We start from the raw sequence: 15,479 nt of genomic DNA, 5'->3' as shown, positions 1-15,479 counted from the left end.
TAAAAAAAAAATAGGGTTCGGAAACCCAATGGCTTTTTCTCGGAATTTGAAAAGACGTAATCTCGATCGAGCAAAGAAGTCTTCGATCGAACGAACACTTACTTCGATCTCTCGAAAGAGTAATTTTGGAAGAATTATGCAAAAGTTTGATCGATTAGAAAATTTCTCAATCGATCGAAACAGCTTCAATCGATAGAATGGAAGATGAAAAGCTTGATTTTAAGAGCTTCGATCGGTTGAAAAGATGAGATCTCGAGAGCAAATTTCAAGGCAAAATGGGCTTCTACAGAATTTGATCGATTGAAGAGGGGTCTTTGATCGATCGAAGATGACACTGAAAGTGCAGGAAATGCTTAAAACTGCCCGGAAACCTGAATGATCAACTCAAAACATATCTAGACGATGCAGGAAAGAAGAAAAGAAGAAATGAGGGAGCAATAGGGTTGGAAAACCCTACGAAGTACTAGTGTTTAACGTTTCTAGCAAGACGTTGGGCTCTTTTAGTTCGGATCAAAAATTTTGTTGGACATCCCCTTCTCAACGGGGTGAATTGAACTTTGAATCCCACCCAACAAATCATTCCCTAAAGAAATTGTTGGATTTGATTCAAGTACGCTTGACGGCTTTTGGTCAAAGAAACTTTTAGTCTTCCATGCCCTTTCAACATTGGAATTCACGACAACATCTTTTGAAAATTGGTTCAAAGGCAAAAAATTTGATTTTTCAACGCGAGGAAATAACTCATTTTTGTCAATTTTGCTTTCAAAACTTTTTTCGACAACAAAAATCTCTTCATGCTTGTCCATTGATTTAGGGGTTGGATTGAATATATTCAATTTCACCTTCATGTGGCCAAAAGAAATCTTCATTATCCCCGTCCTACAATTAATGTTTACATTGGCGGTAGCTAAGAAAGAACGACCAAGGATACTGGGAATTTGGCTATTTGGATTTGCAACCGGTTTTGTGTCAATGACTACGAAATCAACTGGGAAAAATAATTTATCAATCTTTATCAAAACATCCTCAATTATACCCTGGAGCTTTTTGATAGATCGGTCGGCTAGTTGCAAAACTACCGATGTTGGGTTTAGATTGCCCAAGCCTAATTGGACATATACCGAATAGGGAAGAAGATTTATGCTTGCCCCTAAATCCAAAAGAGCCCGATTAATGACATGGTCACCTATGGTGCAAGATGGAGTGGGTGAACGGGGTCTTTGTTTTGGGAAGAGTGTTGTATTGCAAAATAGAGCTAACTTGTTTGGTAATGACAACTTTCCTTAGTACTTGGATCTTGTTCTTTCTCTTTAGAGTGCAAAAATCTTTTAAAAACTTAGCATAAGCCGGAATTTGTCTAATTGCATTTACGAGAGGAAGATTGATTTTAGCTTACTGAAACACATCAATGATTTCATTCACTTTACCTTGTTACTTTTCAAAAGATGTGGATGGTTTCAAAGCATCCAGAAATGGAGCTTTTAGCTCAAAAGATTTTTCAAACACATTTTGTGATAAACTCTCAACAATGGGGTCCTTTGCACTAGATGAAGGAGGAATAGGATGGGAAATGGGACGGGTGTCAACACTAGGTTGCACCGGTTCACTCTCTTAATTAAAAATATCAACTTGATTATCAATCACCCTTCTACTTCTCAAAGTGGTCACTGCATTGACTTGTTCAAGTGAAGGACCTTCCAAAGGGAAAGTGGTTTCCACTACAAATTTGTTCCTTTGGTGCGGGATTAAGAGGCATTTTTCATTTTTCTTTCATATTCAACGTGCTAGCTATTTGCCTTACTTGGGTTTTTAGCTTGGCAATTGATTGTGAGTAAGAGTGAAGTAATTAAGTGTTCATCTTTAAAGTACCTAAAGCGGATAAAACTTTTTCCTCAAAAGCGAGATTTCTAGGATGACTTTGAGAATAAGATGGTTGATTGGGAAAATGAGAATTTGAAAATTGACTTACATTGGAAGTTTGATAGGATGGACGATAGCCTTGAGAATTTTGGCTTTGCAAATAGGGTGGAACATATTTTCCTTGAAAATCACCTTGGGGAGGATTTGAACCTTCCCCTTGACTTTTCCCAGAGAAGTTGGGATAATTTCTCCACCCGGGATAGTTATGATTGTTATAGAGATTATTCTCTTGATTCATAAATGTGGCATTGACTTGTTCATGATGCTCATTATGCACATGTCCATGGGGATAATTGGAAGTAGTATGTAACACACTTGAACATGTCATGCATGACTCACTTGAATGATGATGAAGAGGGGAAGAAGACGTATGATGTACTGAATTTTGATTGATAAAAAATTGATTAAACCTTTTGGTTAGAGTTTTTACCTCAGGAACTATGTCACTTGAATTCTCAACTTAATATAAGCTTGAATTCTTTCTCCCTCCAACAGAATTTCTACCATTACTAGAGGACAATGAATGATGCATTGAGTTTTCATACATGCTTTCATATAAACGCCACATATCATCCTCATGCTTATCTAAATAAGATCCACCCATTGAGGCATCAACCATGCCTTTATGGGTATTCGAAAAACTTTCATAAAAATGTTGAACAACTTGCATTTAGGAATATCATGATGAGGAAACTTCCCAAGCAAATCATTCAGCCGTTCCTATGCCTCAGGTAACATTTGCCCATCCCCTTGTGAAAACTCACGAATTGAAGTTCGCATGGTATTGGTTTTGGAAACGGGATAATACTTTCTCAAAAACTCTTGTTGCATTTTCGCCTAAGAAGTTATAGAAAGAGGTCTTAAATTGTTAAACTAATAATTTGCCTTATCTTTTAGGGTAAAGGGAAAATTTTTCTACCTTAAAACTTCTTCCGGTATGTCCGTATGTTTTACGGTGGAACAAATTTCAAAAAACTCATCCCAATGCTTGCATGGTTTTTCATTGGTCAACCCAAAATAATTTGAGAGCATTTGAATAGTTTGTGGCTTAATTTCATAATGATGTGCTCTAAATTGAAGAAGACGAATGCATGCGGGTGTATTATACTCATTAGGCACATAGTGATCTTTTAAAGCCATGGGAGGATTTGCAATTGATGGCTCTATATGAGCTCCATTGTTAGCTTGGACAATAGGTGGTGGAGGTGACACAAAGAATGGCCTTGGCATTCCAATTGGAATTTGGCCTTGTGGTTGAGGAGCAAAAGGTCTAGGCATGCCTAAAGGAACGTGCATGTTATCATGTTCATACACATTAAGATGAAGTATGCCTTATTGGTCTACATGACCAAGGTCTTCAATATGATCATCCATTGATGCAATGGATTCACTTGAATTGCCCCTACCCCTTGGATTGCGCACAATTGACTCAAGATTAAGATTCAATGGAACAAGATGAGGATTTAAAGACTTACGACTATGCATGCACAACACAAATCAACATGAACAACAAATAGCAAATACTTCTCCTCCACAACACAAATCAATCAACAACAAGCCTCCACATATATTGATCATATACTCCCATGCTTTTCAATAATGCAAAAAATTAAATTGCCTCCACACGGGCCGATGATATACAAACAATGAAGTAAAATTGCCTCCACACAGGCCGATGATTTAAACTAAGCAAGAGGAGTTAAAAACGCTCACAAAGGTCCTTAAGCAACTTCAAGAAATTTTTAAGCTTTTTGCATTGCTTTTGCAATTCAATTTTTATTTTTATTTTTGTTTTTTATGCTTTGTTTGCTTTGAGGTTCATTTTGCTTTGCTTTCCTTGCTCTAAGTACCTAGTCAATTAAGATTAAACAAGGTGGGAAAACAAAATAAAATAAAATAAAACAAGGATTAAAAGAGTACTAATTCCTATTCAATTCTTAATACGGCGTTGCTAATCCCCAGCAATGGCACCAAAAACTTGGTGTGGACTCGACCGTAGCCTCAAAATGATGTTAAAAGTGTGAGTGTGAGAAGTGGCCACTGATGTGTCTCTAATTTTACCACTCGTAATAGAACGATTCCGTGTAGAATAGTGCTATAGAAAGAGATGTCGAACCCACAGGGAGAAGAGATTTATATTTAGCCTTTAATTTAGTCTTATTGATTTATAGGTAACTGGTTGGAAAGTTTACTTGGTTGTCACGTGAAAAAACAATCTAAAATTAAACTAAAATATTAAACTAAGTAATCAGAGAGAGAAATCTTAGGGCTTTGACTTCACCACAATCATCATATTATAGTCAATTGTATCAACTCTGGGAATTTAACCAATTATGTTTTCAAATGAATTGAACTCAATAACATTCGTTCAATTCGGGTTTTAAAAAAGATGTTTTACCAAATTCAGTTAACTATAACCTATATGTGGTTTGCATGGATTATCCACCTACCTACTTTACTTACTTTAACTACTTTAACTACTTTGCAAATATGCCATCTTTCCTAAGCATAGACTATGAAAACATTCTTTGGTAAAAAAAAATTGGAATACCATTATATGACCTCTATTCTTATGGTTGGCAGCGCTCTGCCAGATACCGTCCAATAAGGTAGGTTGAGAATAGAGCACAAACAATTATATCTAAGACAAGGTAATAAAAGTTTGTAATCTATTAAAGCATGAAAACCAATTGAGTTGTCTTAATTGCTTATAGTTATAAAATCAAAAAAACATTATATATTAAAATAATCCCAGAGTTAAGAACAATCAAACCATACTACTAAATTGGGTTACATTAGTGCCTTAAGAGAGGAATTAGCTACTCATGATGGTGTCAGATGTCATCTGTGTTGGAGTTGTCTCCATCGTCACGGACGACACTTCTTTTCTCAGGATCTTCCCTTCTAAGGTTGTGGAAACCCTAAAAGTCACCACGCTACCAGCCTTCTGAATAACACTGTAATCAGACTTCAAATTTTGGACCTCTTCTATCAAGGCTTACACCTTCTTTTATAGAAGAAAATAAGGATCTGGTGGGCTTTTAAGTCTTCTGGCCTATCTGGGTTGAGATTCGGCTGATAAAGAGAACAATCCCGTACTTTAAATCTGACATGTCATGGAGGCCTCGATCTTTAGGAACAGAGGCTCGAGCTTTAGGAACAAGGGTCGAGCTTCTCTGGATTGGTGCTTGATCTTCACTTTGACACTTAGCCAATTTTCTTCAACTATTTTTCGAAGCGTCTTTTTCTTCAACACTTATAATATTTTTAGGGTTGAAATCTTTTAACATTGCTCGATCCAAGCTTCATGGGCTCGAGCCTCAATGTACAGTACTAGATCCTGAAGGTAAGGCACGAGACCTGGGAGCATAGCCTTTCATTTAAAATCAACTCTTCAACTTCCGATGCTCATACTCGAGCTTAAGGGTCAAGGCTTGAGCACCCTTAGGTAAGGCTCAAGCACCCAAGGCTGGGGCTCGAGCATCAAGGTACAAGGCTCGAGCTTTAATGCGTTGTTGATTTTTCTTCTTTTCTTTGTTGCAAGGCTCGAGCCTCATCACTTAGGCTCGAGCTCTGGGGCTTGAATTTCTTCAAACTTCACCATTTAAGCTCTCGGCTTACTCTAAATGACCGACAACGACTCTGTAAGCTTCAATATAATCATAAAGTCCCGATTTTAACCATTTCTCTAAGAAAGTACCTGTAAACATACATTAAACACAAATTAGTCTAACTATGAATAGAAGTATCACTTTAGGCCTTAACATACGTATATTTAGGGGTTCGAATATGCATATATTCAGCACTCATCACACCCCCAAACTTACATATTGCTAGTCCCTTAGCAATACTGAACTAAAAAGCCGTTTTCGTGGGAATCACGGTTGTATTTAGCCTATGCAACAAGCCTTTAAACCCTAGGTTACCCCTAGTGGACGAATTGTATTCTCATGACGGTTTCTAGTGAAGATACCTACAAACTTCTCAAATCAGTGCCTTAATTGCACAGCAAGCTCATTCGAGCCTGTTTTCAAATCATATCATCCCCTATAGTTCATTAATCAGTTAAATACTGCAAGTATACCAATTATGTAATCAGAAAAACTTTCAACTTCCAATTTTAATTAAACAACCATGGTCCCCACATATCAGTTTAATTAATCATTCAACATTCTTAATCTCTGAAACACTTTTTTGAAGTGATCCTACAATTCAACGTGTGGCTTACTGTCCATACTTGCATTTATCCCTTGCAATGTTCAGGTTTATTAAGCTTTTTAAATCACCCATGTAACGAACTTTTAGCCAACGACTCCCATACTAGATGATCCTAGGGTGTTAAGTGTTGAAACACCCTTAAAGACTTAATTGTTCAAGTAATTTAGGCAACTTAAACTCCTTATGTAACAAGCTTTCAGCCAATGATTCCCAGGCCAGATGGTTTTAGGGTATTAAGTGTTAGAACACACCCCTAAGGACTTAATCACTCAAGCAATCTAAGTACAAACCTGAACTTAATACTTTTCTATTTTCTTTCATGTTGTTCTTTTTTTTTCATTCACATTGGTAAATAATTTTTTTCTTTTATTGTATTGCATACATACCAATTTCTTTGTTTTTTTCTTATATTATTTTTTTATGCCTTGATCATCAAAATTATCAACTCTACTTGCTCATCTTAGTCTAACTCAAAACAAAATAAGACTTCTATTTTTTACCCCACAGAATTCATGCACGTGTGAATATGTGCAAAGTGTAACATCTCAGAGATTAAAATTATTAAACAATAATCACCCTAGCAATGTGGACCACAAGCCACCAATTGATTTAAAAAATTGTCAAGAAATCCCTTCCACAATGTTTTAGCATACAAACCATTTCTAACCAATATCAGACTGTAAATAGATTATACAATAATCAACAGCCTCAAACACATGGTTATATCATCAACTATCAAATCATGCCTTTGTGTAAGCAAAAGTTAAAATTTCCAAACACAACCTTACCCCCAAACTTAATGTGCACATTATCCTCAACGTGGGAGAATAAAAAAAAGTTAGAAAGATATTACCATACAAGCAGACTAGCAAAGATATGACAAAATAATGCAAAGACGGGTAAAAAGAGTTTCCAGCATCTCCTCCTTAAACATAGTGGTTCCTCTCAAAACCACTCAATGGTGCTGTAGTCACATTACCCCCAAACTTAATCTGTTGTATCTGGAAAAAACAATAAACTCCAACACACATCAGAGTGTTAAGTATATGGAGTAAGCATAGAGAAATATCACAGTGAACTAAAATATCAACACAAGGAGAATATAAGCAAAAAGTATGTATATATATCAGAAATCTACAATACTTTTAAGTGAAAGACTTATGGCAGATATACATCATATGGAAATAAATATAGCAAAAAGACATCTCTAGTCAACAAAAATATAGAAAAGCCCTAACAAGCTAATCCGTAGGTGGTGGTGGTGGATCAGAAGAGGTAGAAGGAGCAGATGGAGTACGGCGCAGTAACTCCTCCAATATGTTCTACTGCGCAGTCAGCATCTGCCGCAACACCGTCTGGCCATCCTGCAGCTCAGCCACCCTGGCCTGTAAAGCTCTAATCTCAGCCTGAGAAGAACTCTCAGGCTGGGCTGTAGAAGTGAGCCTCCTCCTAACCTGGGGGCTGAAATCAGAGAGATACATCTCCTCATTCGTAGCCTCATCATCGTCGTCGTCGTCCTCATCCTCATCCTCATCCGCCTCTACCATCACCACATTAGCAAGGTTGGTACAAAGAATAGTAGGTGAGGGTGGATAAGGTGGAAAGTGTAACACATAAGGCACACCCCTCGCCTCGGCGTTCCTGCGCCGTCGATCCTCTCAGATCTCATCGTCAACACCCTACTCCAACTTCCTCGTCTTGGGATATGCTCGAAGACGTTGTTCCATTGCGTGAAATGGTACTGGGTGAAGACGGTCACAGAAGCCTCATTCGGGGGTATCGGAACCCCTGATATCTCCATCAGGCATGTGACTAGACTGGGAAAGTGAATATGATAAATATGAGGGCGTCGGGCTTTTCCCATCTCATCGTATAGCCGGCGGAGCTGCACAAAAACTAACTGGGGTATAGACACCCAGTAGCTGGCATGGAATGTGTAGGTCACATCCACCATCTCAAGGCATCGCCTTATCTTGTGTCCGATAGGGCGAACGTTGGCCACAAGGACAGTATCTAGGAACCAAAAACGTTGCAAAAGCTGTGACTTCCGAATCGTCTCTAAGGTGGTGAAATGTCATCCCTAGCCCAAAGCAGGAACCATCACCTCCCGGGTCGTGCCCGGGGGAATCTGTGGAAATCTGTCCTGAAGAGCGGCTGGGCACCTGTTATAGCAACCCATAGCCTAAGCAATAGTATCACAGCTCACTGTCAGCCGTACGCCCTCGACAGTGGTTGTAAAATGATCCTCCTCATCCTCCTCCTCGTCTCCTGCGTGAAACTGTAAAAAGCGGTAGAAAGTTTGAACCAGCTTGGGGTAGGCAATCTGGGCTGGATGCTGCAAGAATCCTGAAAGCTGGCCAGCTTGTAGGGCCTCCACTACCCAGAATGTATCACGGAGGCGCTAAAAATCCTTTAAAAAAATATTCGTCTCATGGTAGATCTTACTATACCGCTATGAATCATCTAACGCCATCGCTGGTGTCCGAATAACTCTCTGCCTCAACCGTCTTGGCATTGCTATAATCCAAGAACAATAGCCAAGCAAAACTCCCAACTCTGTGCTCTATGGCTTGAGCCTAGAGGCTAAAGACTCGAGCTTGATATTGTATAAGGCTCGAGCTTAGGAACCTGATGCTCGAGCCTCAATCTGAAGGCTCGAGCTTCCTAGTTTTCAACAGAAGCAAATCTCCCACAAATCCTTCGAAATTGACCCCAAATTACTCCAAATTGACCCCAACACACCTCTACAATCACACTACAACCCCCATACTTCCTATATTTGCATGGCAATCCTTCAAATGACCCAACCCGTATTCTTCAAATCCTTTGAGATTTGAAATTTCTGCAAGGTTGGATGATAGATTCCATATTAGAGTAGATGATACAAATTCAAAAGGAAGGTTTTTAATAGGTTTGGGCATCACTTGGAGATGATATCAGTGTAGATATAGACAATATATACATACATATATATATATATATATATATATATATATATATATTTATATAAAAACCAAGAAGAAGGAAGAGGTTCATACCTTTTTGATGTGGAATCGAAACCTAGAATGATGTTGATGCTCAAGATTGGAGAGATTTGAGAGTGTATGGAGGCAAAAAGAAGCAAAGGCACGAGGGTTTGCATCTGTGGCTCGAGGGTTTCTTTTATTTTAAAGTACAGAGGCTCGAGCCTCAAGTGTGAGGCTCGAGCATGGCTGCTGAAACCCATAGATTTAACGATGATGAAAGGCTCGAGCTTGAGGTATTGATACTCGAGCCTTTAGTAGCTAATGCTCGAGCCCCAACTTTCAGGCTCGAGCATTGTGGCAAATTTTTGGATTTTTATTATTTTTCAATTTTTATTTTCTTTTTCTATTTCAACCTAAAACTAAACTAAACTATAAATAAAAATAAACCTAAAAATTACTAAAACCTAGAAAAATAACTAATTAAAACACATGAAAATAATGAAAAATAAAAATAAAAATAAAACAAAACAAAACAACGGTACAACATACAAATGCTAAGTTTAACGTCGACAGCTCGACAACATGCTAAGTTTAACGTCGATAGCTCGACGTAAACCAACTCCCTAGTCCAAGTAGATAGGATCATGAAATTCTACTGCCTCGACTGTGTCTCTCTACACACTACCCTCTATATAGCGTTTGAGTCTCTGTTCATTGACCTTGGACAATTGTCTAGTCTTATAATCTTGTATTTCTATTGCACCGTAAGGCATAACAGAAATAACCATGTATGGACCCTCCCAACGTGACTTTAACTTTCCAGGAAACAGTTTCAGTCGTGTATTAAACAACCAAACCTTCTTCCCAGGCTCAAAAGTCTTACGTAAGATATGCTTGTCATGAAATGCCTTAGTTTTTGATTTGTAAACCTTAGCACTCTTATAAGCATCATTACGCAATTCTTCAAGCTCAATTAGCTAAAGCTTCCTGTTAGAACCAGCAGATGTCATATCAAAATTGAGTTTTTTAATGGCCCAGAAAGCTCTGTGTTCTAACTCTACAGGAAGATAACACCCTTTACCATAAACTAGATGGTAAGGTGACATAGCAATCAGGGTCTTATAAGTAGTACGGTAAGCCCACAAAGCATCGTTTAGTCTATGAGACCAATCTTTACGATATGGCTTAACCGTTTTTTCAAGAATTCTCTTAATTTCACGACTGGATACTTCTACTTGGCTACTTGTTTGGGGATGATAGACAGAAGCAAATTTATGAGTGATAGAGTATCTTTGCATCAAGGTATGGAAATACCTATTACAAAAATGAAAACCCCCATCACTAATAATAGCTCGTGGCATACCAAACCGACTAAAGATGTTCGTTTGAATGAACTCAACCACGACTACGTGATCGGTGGTTTTGGTAGCTACTACTTCAACCCATTTAGACACATAGTCAACAGCCATAAGAATGTGTTCATTTTTATTAGATAGAATAAAAGGACCCATAATATCAATACCCCAAACATCAAAAACCTTAATAATTAAGATTAAAGTTAATGACATCATGTTCCTTCTAGAAATTGACCTTAGCTACTGACATCTAAGGCATGACCTACAGAATAAATATGCATCCTGAAAGAGTGAAGGCTAAAAGAAACCACACTGAAGAATTTTAGCTGTAGTTTTCTTTGCACTGAAATGACCTCCACATGCCAAACTATGACAGAAGGTCAGAATACTATGAAACTCACTCTCAGGAACATATCTACGAATTATTTGATCAGCACAGTTTGAATAGTTGAGGGTCTTCCCAATAGTACATCTTTATCTGAGAGAAGAATCGATCTTTATCCTGCTTTGACCAAGACAAAGGAATTTTACTTATTGCGAGGTAATTCACAATATCAGCAAACCAAGGCAAATCCTTATGAGAAACCCCGAACAGTTATTCATCTAGAAAGAAATCATAAACTAGAAGTGAAGATAAGGTATCCTCAATATGAAATTTAGAAAGATGGTCAGCTACAACATTTAATGACCCTTTCTTATCCTGGATCTCATAATCAAACTCTTGAAGTAAGAGGATCCATCGAATCAAACGGGGTTTGGTTTCCTTTTTAGAAAGAAGTTGTTTCAAAGTAGAATAGTCAGAATAGACTATAACTTTGAAACCTAATAGATATGATTTGAATTTATCCAAAGCAAAGACAACCGCAAATTACTCTTTTTCAGTAGTGGTAGAATTCAATTGTGCATCTGAAAGAGTTTTACTCGCATAGTAGATAATATGAGGAAGCTTATCCACTTGTTGTCCCAAGACAGCACCCATAGCATTATCAGATGCGTCACACATAATCTCAAATGGAAGAGTGCAGTCTGGAGGATTCATGGTGGGAGCTGAAGAAAAAAGAGAGCGAAGCTTTTGGAAAGCTTCCAGACATGATTCATCAAAGACAAAAGGAGTGTCCTTTGCAAGTAGATTACACGAAGGACAAGAAATTTTGCTGAAATCTTTAATGAAGCATCGATAGGATCCGGCGTGCCCAAGAAATGATCGCACTCCCCTTACGGAGGTAGGAAGAGGCAATTTAGAGATCAAATCTACTTTAGCTCTATCAACTTCAATACCTCTCTTTGAAATGAAATGTCCTAAAATAATCCCTTCTTGAACCATAAAATGGCTCTTCTCCCAACTAAGAATAAGATTGGTTTCCCTACAACGCTGAAACACTAGGGAAAGATTTTGGAGACAGTTTTCGAATGTGGACCCGAAAATAGAGAAGTCATCCATAAAGACCTCGAGAAAATTTTCAACTATGTCCCAAAAGATAGATATCATACACATTTGGAATGTTGCTGGCGCATTACATAATCCGAAAAGCATCCGTATATATGCAAATGTACCGAATGGACAAGTGAAAATAGTTTTCTCTTAATCCTTAGAATCAATGGCCACCTGATTATAGCCAGAATATCCATTTAAAAAGCCATAATAGCTCTGGCAAGCCAATCGCTCTAGAATCTGATCAATAAATGGAAGTGAAAAATGATCTTTTCTAGTAGCGGAGTTGAGTTTTTGGCAATCAATACACACACGCCATCCAGTGGTGGTGCGGTGTGGAACTAATTCTTCCTCAAAATTCTCAACTATTGTAACACCTATCTTTTTAGGTATTACCTGAGTAGGACTCACCCACTTGTTATCTGAGATAGGGTAGATTATTCTAGCATCTAGCAACTTCACAACTTCCTTCAACACCACCTCCTTCATATTAGGATTTAATCTTCATTGAAGTTGCCGAGATGTTTGAGAATCCTCTTCTAAATGGATCTGATGCATGCAAATTGTGGGACTAATTCCTTTCAAATCAGCCATACTTCACCCAATAGCCTTTTTATTTTGTTTAAAAACTTTTAAGAGACTACTTTCTTGGGAACTTGTAAGATTGGAAGCAATGATCACCGGAAAGGTGTAATTTAAACCCAAGAAAACGTACTTAAGCTTTTCCGGTAGTGGCTTAAGCTTAAGCTTAGGTGGAGACTCTAAGGAAGGAATAGATGGAGTACTAGAAAGTGGTGGAAGAGGCTCTAACCTAGATTTCTATGGAGGAAAATCTGTGATAGGAGTGGAATTGAGCAAAGAATTCACTTCAGCTATTGAAGAATCGATATCGAAATCTTCGTAATTAAAGTGATTCAGATAAGCTTCTAAAGGATCCTTGGATAAAATAGTTGGGAGTGATTCCTCAACCAACTCATCAATAATATTAAGGAAAAAACATTCATTGTCATTGTGGGATGATGAATAGCATTGAAGATCTTTAGCTAGACTTTCATATTTCCAAAAGATAAATCCATGGCTCCAGTCCTACAATTAATGCAAGCATTTGTTGTGGCTAGAAAAGGATGCCCAAGAATAACTGGAATATACTTTTTGGAATCGTATACTAGTTCTGTATCAAGAACTAGAAAATCGACTAGAAAATAGAACTTGTCCACTTTTATGAGTACATCCTCAACAATACCTCGTGGTTGTCTGACAGAACGGTCAGCAAGCTGTAGAACTATAGACGTAGGTTTTAACTCTCCCAAACCTAATTTCTCATACACTGAGTAAGGAATAAGATTAACATTTGCTCCAAGATCAAGAAGTGCTCGCTCTATTACATTTCAATGACGCAAGAAATTATAGGAGCATCAGGATCTTTAACCTTTAAAGGAGTGTTATAATTAAAAATAACACTGACTTGTTCGGTGAGACAAATTTTATTAAGAACTTGGCTTTTTGATTTTCTCTTAAGAGTGCACAAGTCCTTTGAAAATTTGGAATAGCCTGGAATTTGCTTTATAGCATCGAGCAGAGGAAGATTGATTTTGACTTGTTTAAAGACCTCCATCATATCTTGAATTTTCTCCCCTTGTTTACCAAAGTGGGAGGGTTCCTTGAGACGTTCAGGATAAGGCACTTTTGGCTTATAAGCTAACTCAAGATTAGGAGTAGATAAAGAAGTGACTCCACCTTCAACTCCTCTGGTGGATTATGGAATAGAACTCTAGGGAACATCCTTGGGATGTAGATTATGAATGATAGGAATTATGAGAATCCTAAGCCTTTCTTTTTCCTTCTGTCATTTCTCAACTTGGTTTTCAACCACTTTACCACTCTTCAATGTAGTGATAGCCTGAACTTGCTCATGATGAATACATGTGGAATTGGTTTCATCAATCATGTAAGTCTACCATTTCGGGTTGGCTATTGGCTGACTAGGCAGCTTTCCATCCTCTTTTTGAGATAGAGTACTCGCTATTTGCCTAACTTATGCTTCTAGTTTTGCTATGGCTTGAGAATGAGAATTAAGAAGTTGGGTATTGACTTTCAGATCAACAAGAGCATTGAGTACTTGATCCTCTAATGTAGAATTTCTAGGAGGAGGTGGTGGATTAGGAGCTTGAGTGGGTTGATTCCTAAACTGAGGTGGACGGTAAATACCAGATTGGTTGAAAGAATTATTTTGTGGCATAGGATTGGATGAATTTTGATACTGCCCCTGTGATTGAGGAACAGTGGTTCCTTGATTTTGATTACGCCATGATAGATTGGGATGATCTCTCCAGCCAAGATTATATGTAGAAAAATATGGATTATAACCTGGTCTAGAGAATATAACATTCACTTGCTCCTGTGGGATCTCAGATGATTGTCACAGCATAGGGCAAGTGTTAGCAAAATGATTTGGATTAACATAGATTGAACAAACTTCCTTGGGTAAGACAGTTTATGGATTACCAATAGGAGTGAAACCAGATGATAAGATTTGATCGAACTTACAGTTCAAGGCTTCTATTTGAGCAGCTAACTCACTAGATTTATCTACCTCACAAAGTTTTTCAACCTTATGCATTCCAGGTGAATACCTAGACCTAGAGGAAGAAGCATGTTGTATTAAGTTTTCACTTAGGGCCTGAAACAGTTCCCAAGCGTCAACCGGACTCTTACGTAGAAAAGCTCCATTACTGGAAGCATCGACCATATTCCTATAAGAATCAGTGAGACTATATCATGGTATGGGCACTTTCATAGAAGATCATTATATCTCTCATATGCATTATGAAGCTGTTCTCCCGGGATTTGGGAAAATGCCATGATTTCTCTTCTCATTTGTATGGTTTTACCCACAGTGTAGTATTTCTTCAAGAACTCCTGTTGCAACATGTCCCATGTAGATATGGAATTTGTTAGAAGGGACTGCAACCAAGTTCTCACTTTATCTTTAAGAGAGAATTGGAAAAGACGCATTCTTAATGAATCGTTGGTAAGAGTATTCAACTTGGTAGTCGAACACAATTCCAAAAATACATCCAAGTGCTTCTAAGGATCCTCTATTGCAAACCCACGGAAGGTAGGAAACATTTGGATTATAGCAGGCTTGATCTCAAAATGGGTTGCATCAACATCCAGAAAAACAAAGCACGAAGGGGAAGTGTATATGGTAGGAATGGAGTGATCCCTTAATTGAGATTGTGGTGGAAGAACAGGAGGAACCCATTCTCCATTACCATTACCATTATTATTACCCGGTGCATCATGTTGGTCAGCCATATTATCAGAGGAACTTCCTATAGAATTCAGATGTTTTTTAAGCTTTCTTAATTGTCAAAGAGTTTTCTCTATCTCAGGATCATGCACTAAAGGTGTTGTCCAATTATGGCGAGTTAATATGCACTGGTTCCACTAGACCTAACAGTAGTAAAAATAAAATATTCCAAGTAACAGAAAACAATAAGAACTCGCAAAAGGTTTGATAAATCGAAGCTTTTTATCCCTGAAGCGTCTTCGTCCTCACTGCTAACTTGTACCTGAAAAGAAAAA

The 15,479-nt window shown here is 37.9% G+C and overlaps 1 protein-coding gene across 2 annotated transcripts in view; it reads left to right on the top strand.

Annotated features, from left to right (window-relative positions):
• Positions 1-15,479, top strand: part of LOC132307371 (dihydroflavonol 4-reductase-like) — a 47,205-nt gene that overhangs the window by 7,567 nt on the left and 24,159 nt on the right. The window lies entirely within an intron of this gene.

This window comes from Cornus florida, unplaced genomic scaffold, assembly GCF_030987335.1.
Source record: "Cornus florida cultivar Cherokee Brave unplaced genomic scaffold, ASM3098733v1 CherokeeBrave_3.0.0_Hap2_Chr01, whole genome shotgun sequence".
Classification (NCBI taxonomy): Eukaryota; Viridiplantae; Streptophyta; class Magnoliopsida; order Cornales; family Cornaceae; genus Cornus; species Cornus florida.
This window is presented reverse-complemented; position numbering and strand designations above follow the sequence as displayed.